Source organism: Chenopodium album, chromosome 4 (assembly GCF_948465745.1).
Source record: "Chenopodium album chromosome 4, dcCheAlbu1.1, whole genome shotgun sequence".
NCBI classification, from domain to species: Eukaryota; Viridiplantae; Streptophyta; class Magnoliopsida; order Caryophyllales; family Amaranthaceae; genus Chenopodium; species Chenopodium album.
Genome location: NC_137837.1, coordinates 44064640 through 44071811, shown reverse-complemented (window position 1 = coordinate 44071811; position 7172 = coordinate 44064640). Strand labels below are relative to the sequence as shown.

Genomic DNA, 7172 nt, shown 5'->3' with positions numbered 1-7172 from the left:
ATATTGCTTCAAATTAGTTATTATTCTTTAACTTAACTATAAATAAAGATGGAAAGATTTTATGGATTATTTGTAGTATTGACAAATATATATTTATTATAAAAAATTAAATCAATATTTATGTTAGGAAATCATGAAAATCTTATGCATGTATAGAAACTTGCTTTTATTGTTTGAAGTTTAAAATAACTATGCTTAAATATGTACACAGTAATTATATATATTTATTTTATACATAAGATAAGCCAATGAGAGAGTGACATTTGTCATCCTCACATTGAGGCGCTTGTCTTTTAGTATAATATATAGATTATTTGTAGTATTGGCAAATATATATTTATTATAACAGTATATTAAGAAGGGAGAAAATTGGGAAGGAGTGATAATGGAGTTAGAGCAGGTTGATTATATACTTAATGCCCCAGTAGCAGAAACGCCGTCGTTTTGGAACCGGAGTACCATGCTGACGGTACTCCGGGAGTAACATAGAAATTGCGCATCTATTAGCCGCCCTCCTTTTTCTCTCTCTATTATTTTAATCCCTAATTTCTCACTTCTTCCTCATCTTCAGTCCTTTTTCTTTTCTTCTTCTCTCAAACTTTTCCCTTCCCCCACCGCCTCCAAAATCCAGCATCGGTTCAAGCTCCGATTCGAATTTCGGTACCAATTCAACAACGTCAAGCAACAACAACCACCGCAACAACAACAACTATCAATGCCACCAGCAGCAACAACTATTCCATCATCCACTACCAATTTGTTGCTTTCGATGATGGTGCGTACAGGTAACATATATAAGATTTTTTTTTTTTTTTTTGTTAATTTCGTAAGTACTAAAATTTGTGACAAATTAATCATGTCAACAGATGAAATGATCTCACTAACTCCCACACGCATTTTTAGATCCCACTAACTCAAAATCACTTGCATTTTGATTTCTTCAATTTTTTTTTTGGAGTCATTCATCCTGGTATGAATTTCATATGTTTGATTTCATCTTATTTTCAATTTGTTTTTTTTTTTTTGCTTTTTTTTTTTTTGTTTTTTTTTTTTGATTTTTTTGTTTTGCATTTCGATCTGTTTTACAACTTCTACTTTTTTTTTATCTATTTTATTATTTTATAGTATCTAGATCTGTTTTATTGTTCATGCATTTTGACTTATTTGATGGTTCATGTTTTATTTATTTGATTAGTTGATTTCAAAAAAAATTCGGTTTGTCAATTACTTGGTTTTAAGGATATTGGTTCAATTTTTATGTTTTAGAAAAAAAAAAAAATTGGTGTTTAACTGTTTATATGCTTATATACATGTAGAAACAGATAATTAATCCTGTAAAAAAACAAAAACAGATGAAATGTTATACTATTTGTTTGAAAAAAAAAATGATTGTTTTTTAACTACCAGTATTTTTTATTTTTATTTTTTGGAGATTAATTCATTAACTTGTCAAGACTAAAACTGCTCTTTTTTCAATATCTCGATTTTTGCTATTAACTTGTCAAGACTAAATTTATTCCCTTTTGATGCAGGTACATCAATGGAGGCAATGTAGATTGAAGAGTAGTAGATCAACTTACATCCCACTTTTTTTTCTTTCTAATTTTTTACAAAATCATTGTTTATTGATTGAAGTATTAATGATTATTTATATTTTTTAGTTTTTAGTGTAAGGCCTAATCTCTTCCCCTTAAAAAAAATAATATTAAGTAAAAATAATCTTAGTTCAATAAAAATAAGTTCAGTTCAGTAAAATTTATTTCAGTTTAGTAAAAATAAGTTCAGTTCAGTAAAATTCAGTTTTCTTAAAGAAGAATTATAATAGAAAATCATTAAAAATAATTTCAGTCCAGTAAAATTAAGTTCAGTTCAGTAAAAATAAGTTCAGTTCAGTAAAAATAATTTCAGTTCAGCAAAATTAAGGTGAATCAAACAGGGCCTAAGATAGGTATATTTTTTTTGCAAGTATGAACTACTTGTATTTCTTTATTGGAGGAATCATATCTTTGTTTGATTAGGAATTATACGAAGTACGAGTATATGTTAAAAGTAAATAATTTTTTTTTTAAATAAAAATGAAGAAAGAGATCGCCTATTTGAAATAGGTGGTCTCAGTTTTTTAAAATCAAAGACCACCTACTCAAAATAGGAAAAATTGAGACCACCTATTTTAAACAAGTGGTCTCTTTGGCCAAAGAGACTATTGAGCTAGAGACCACACTTGAAATGATCTCTTTGGCCATTTTTAGATGATCTTTTTGGATAATTTTGTAGTAGTGTTTTTTTTTTTAAAAAAAGAAATAAATAAATTGCAGGCGACATCAATAGAGTATTGCAACTCGATCGACTTCAATATATTGAAAAATTTCCAATCGCTACGTTTGTGTTACTACCGTTACAATTGCGGGAGGGTGTTAGGAATATAGGAAAATATATTATTGTGATATATTTTCCATATAAATCTTATGATATTATATTTAGGATAATAATATATCTTAGTGATATGATATTCTAAGATAGATTTATGAAAGTTTATATGATAGAGTTTATATTGTGTAGGTTATCTTTTGTAGGCTATAAATATTAGCCAATATCATCAATACAATTGAAGCTCTTCCCTGATACATAATTCAGCAGTCAGATCTAATGTGGGTGTAAGATGGTACTGTGATCATTAGAGGAAGGAACCTAACATTCACCAACCATGCATGAATTTTACTGTAAATACCATGGCAATTTACAGTAAAAAAATGTCTTTTTTTTTTTTTTTTTTCTGGTCTTTTCTAATCAATAGTTTTGGTTTATGTACAATATAAATAGTTAGTAAAAGAATAGTGGTATCTTGATATAAGTAAAATTTTCAAATCGTGCACAGATGCAAATATAATTTCCCTTTTTTTTTTTTTTTTATTAATTCCGTTCTTTCTTCTTTGAGCAAAGTCATTTTTTTTTTTTGGGTGTGGAAAAGGTTATATTTATCAAATGCAACTGTTTTTTTAGCGTTATATTATCAACTATCCTACTTACCTTTTATTATACTAGTTTTGAACCCATCGCGCACGATCCGTTTGGCAAAACATAATAGTTTTTATCTTAATTAACGTAAATGTGTGATTTATCCGGCCACTAGGCGAAAATATCATTTGGCCACCGGTTCAAAACCCCCCTATGCCACCGGTTTTGAACCGGTGGTCATTTGGGGGGTGGCAATGACCACAAGAAAGGCCACCGGTTCAAAACCGGTGGCAAAAAGGGGTATTGCCACCGGTTAACCGGTGGTAATATTATTTATTGCCACCGGTTAACCGGTGGTAATATTATTTATTGCCACCGGTTAACCGGTGGCAATTATCGCTTCGCGCTTTTTTTTTTGGTATTAATAATTTTTGCCACCGGTTAACCGGTGGCAATAACATGTACACACAATTTATTATTTTTTTGTCTTTTTTCAAAAAGAAATATAATAGAACAATTAAGTCCAAAAAAAAAAAATTACAAACATCAAAATATAAACCGAACAATATCAATCCATATAATCGAAAAATTACAACATATAATTAAAAAAAAAATTGCAATATAAATCAATATTGTTGAACAATTACAACATATAAATTAAAAAAAAAATTACAATATAATAAAAAAAAAAATTACAACATCAAAATAAAAAAAACGCCATATGCATCTAAATCAATATTCCTGCATCTTGATTCTTCGATTTAAGATCTAAATCAATATACCTGCATCAATTAAAACAAAAAAATAAATCAATTAAAATACATAAGCTGCGAAAAAAATACACAGAACACTATGCATGTAAAAAAAACCCAGAAAAAAGCATGTACCATGTACCCATAATTAAAACCGAATTAAACCCAGAACAAGATCGAATTAAAATCAATAAAAATCGAATTAAAACCAATTTTAAAACTCGGAAAATTCGATTTAAAAACCCAGAAAAATTCGATTGAAAAACTAGAAAAAAAACCCAGAAGAAATCGAATAACATCGATTAAAAACACATATAAACTCAGAAAATTTGATTTAGCAATCCAGAAAAGTTCTATTGAAAAACCCAGAAAAAATTTGATTTAAAAGCCCAAAAAAAACCCAAAAGAAATCGAATAAAATCGAATTAAAATTGATTAAAATCGAATTAAAATCAAACCCTAACCTCGAATATAGTTGGTGTTGCTCATGCATGTGTTTGTGGTATTATTGTTGCGGTGGTGGTAAAATCGGTGGGGCTCATGCATGTCTTCGTGATGTTATTGATGCGGCGGTGGTCTTGGTGGTGGTGGAAATGAAAGAGAAGATGGAGGCGAGAAGGAGATCGAAGGAGATGAGAAAGAGGAGGAGAACTGATGGAGACGAACAGATGGAGGGGAGTGCAGGAGAGAGAAAGGAGGAAGAGAGAGAAAGCGAAGAAGGAGAAAGAAACGGCTGAGAAAAGAATTGGAGAGGAGTGACGAGTTAGGGTTTGGGGTTATAAAGGGGCGATTTTTTTTTTTTTTAAATATATCAAAGCCACCGGTTTTGAACCGGTGGGAATAATATTATTTCTACCGGTTCGGTTTGAACCGGTGGCAATACTATATCCCCACAATCCCGCCCATTTCCCCCTTTTTTTCCCACCGGTTTTTGAAAATCAGTGGCCATTGAGCGGTGCCTTTTTGCTTTTTTCTACTAGTGATCTTTAATTTTTAGATGGTATTCATTGTAGGTACAAATTGAAGGTTCAACCTCGTTTTCTTCATCAAAGATGGCCAAGGACTGAGCAAGGGGTGCATTGTCACTTCTCGGCTTCTTACTGGCAGGAGGCAATGGCAGTTTGTTGTTATCGATTAAAGCTTGGATAACTTCCTTAAGCTTTCAATAATTTTCGGTAAGATTGCCCCTACTTTGGTGATATTTGCAATGTGCATTGGAGTTCCAGTTAGCTGTCCTCTTCTCGACCGGTGGATCCCTAAATGGTCTAATAGGAGTTATAAGACCTTTTGTATTTAGTCGGTTAAATGCGGTGTCATAACTCATACCTATAGGAGTAAAGTTCCTACTAAATGGTTTCTTTTTTCCTTGATTATTCATAGCAAGGACTTCACTTAAGTTAAAGGTACTAACATTGTTTGAGTGGGTGGTTTTGGAAGAATAAGGATTGTCGTTCTTCTTGCCTTTCCAACCACTGTTGGAGTTACTGTTAGCAGCCTTCAGCTTAGCCAGGTCGTCATTAATATTAATTCCAATGTCATAGACAACCTTGAAGGTATGGAGATTATTCTTGTATTTGTGAAACTTGAAGTACTTCTCTTGAAGGATATTGATGAATAACCTCATAGATTATTTTTCGCTTGGCACATCAATCATCTTAGCAGAAGTTTCTCTCCATTTGTTGAAGAAAGAAGTGAAACCTTCATTCTCCTTCTGCTTGAGAATTTCCAGTTCCCTAAAGTCAGTTTCAACTTGAATGTTGCACTTGTACCTATCAATGAAAGCGTTTACTATAGACTTCCAAGTAGAGGTTCTTTCTTTTTCAAGAGAAAAGAACCATTGTTGGCAAACGGTTTCAAGAGATAGAAAGAACAAAGAGGGGAACACCTTCTTGTCAATACCCTTAATGCTCATTATTGTTTCAAAAGCTCTTAGGTGAAAATAAGGGTTATCAGTCGCTTTGAATTTCGGGATGTCGTTGGCATTGAAATTCTGCGGAAGAAGATCCTTGTCCACCGAGACCCCTTGTGAGCTTATTCCTTGAAACTTATAGTCACTAGACAGTTTGCTCAGACTTTCTTGCATGAGGTTTATCTATTGTTGCTTCACAGGTTCATCGATTTTGAGGGTTAAAACCTTTAACGCCTCAGTCACATTAATCAATTGGTTCCTGAGCTCATTAACTTCCTCTTGAGTTTCCATTATTGTCTTAGCTTTCCTTTTACGATCGATTGGTTTATCGAAAAGTTGAACTTGAATAAAAAGGTTGTCTTTGATCAAATGCCCATCCTTTCTTGAGCACGCGCTGTAAATTAAATTGACTTTGACTTTACGGGTTTTTAAAAAGAAAAAAGCAAAAATAGGGTGCATATTAGGGTGCATATTTTTTGCAAAAATAAGGTGTATATTTTTTGGGGATTAAGTATAGGGTTCAAACAAGTGGTTTAATTGGAGGATTGATATCCGACTTACCCCCCTAAAAAAATGACGGAAAATACGCGCATACAAGACTCTCTTAGACATGGTCAAAGTGTGCATTAGTGTGTGCTTTATGTGGTGAGTGTAAGTGACATGCTTTGACTCTTGTGTAAGACCATGGGACTTAGTGCTTAGACTCGATTAATGACTTGACACGGTATTATTACTAGTAAAAATTAACCTAATTGACTAGCAAACTGTTCAATTAGACATAAGGTGATGACTTGAGCAATAAACCGAACTGTCGCCAAAACGACAGGACTGGCGCCTCTCTTTGTAGTGTAGCGCCCGACGACAGGACTGTCTCCAGGCACTAGGCTCCACAGAGTGACGCTGCAGTTTTAATCTTGGCACCATTACTGGAACGTCGATCTGGAACTGCTTTCGGTATTATTACTCTACAGGGTATGCCTAAAGTCGTACTAAGTCAACTCTGATTAAATTATTAGACTTTAATTACTCAAATTAATTAATTAACTAATTAGGAAAATTTCTTTTTAGTCATAAATCAGTTTATTTAATCTTAACACAAGTCAAACAAACGGTTAGGAAAAAAACACATAGAGTATGCACAACCAATAATGCAAAACTAGTCAAGTAGGCTGAACATGATGCAATGAGTTTGGAACCTAACCATAGCTCTAGTTCTCTAAAGTTCGGGATATGGGTTAGTTAAAAGAGGGACAATGGTTAATTGTCCGGATGCACCACGCGGAAGCCTAACCGTGAAGGATTGGCGCGAGTGGATGGGACATCGCGAGTTAAAAACTCGCTTCCATGGTTTGGTGAATTCAACATTCTCGGGTGTACCCTTTGTTGCTCAGAGCGTTCAATCAGGTAGATGGAGCATGAATTCCCAGAGGCTTATGTCCATATGTAGAACACATATGGGTTTCAAAGTGAGAAAAACTCAAACAGGAAGTAGGATCGAGCAAACAGTGCCAAAAACTGATCAAACTTAGAACGCATATTTCTGGCTCGGTATTGGA

At 33.1% G+C, this 7172-nt stretch overlaps 1 long non-coding RNA gene across 1 annotated transcript; it reads left to right on the top strand.

The window, feature by feature from the left end:
• Positions 1-384: 384 nt before the first annotated feature.
• Positions 385-1667, top strand: LOC145626960 (uncharacterized). Its single transcript, XR_014111213.1, has 2 exons — positions 385-785; positions 1533-1667. It is a non-coding gene; the product is annotated as an uncharacterized LOC145626960 (long non-coding RNA).
• Positions 1668-7172: the final 5505 nt, after the last annotated feature.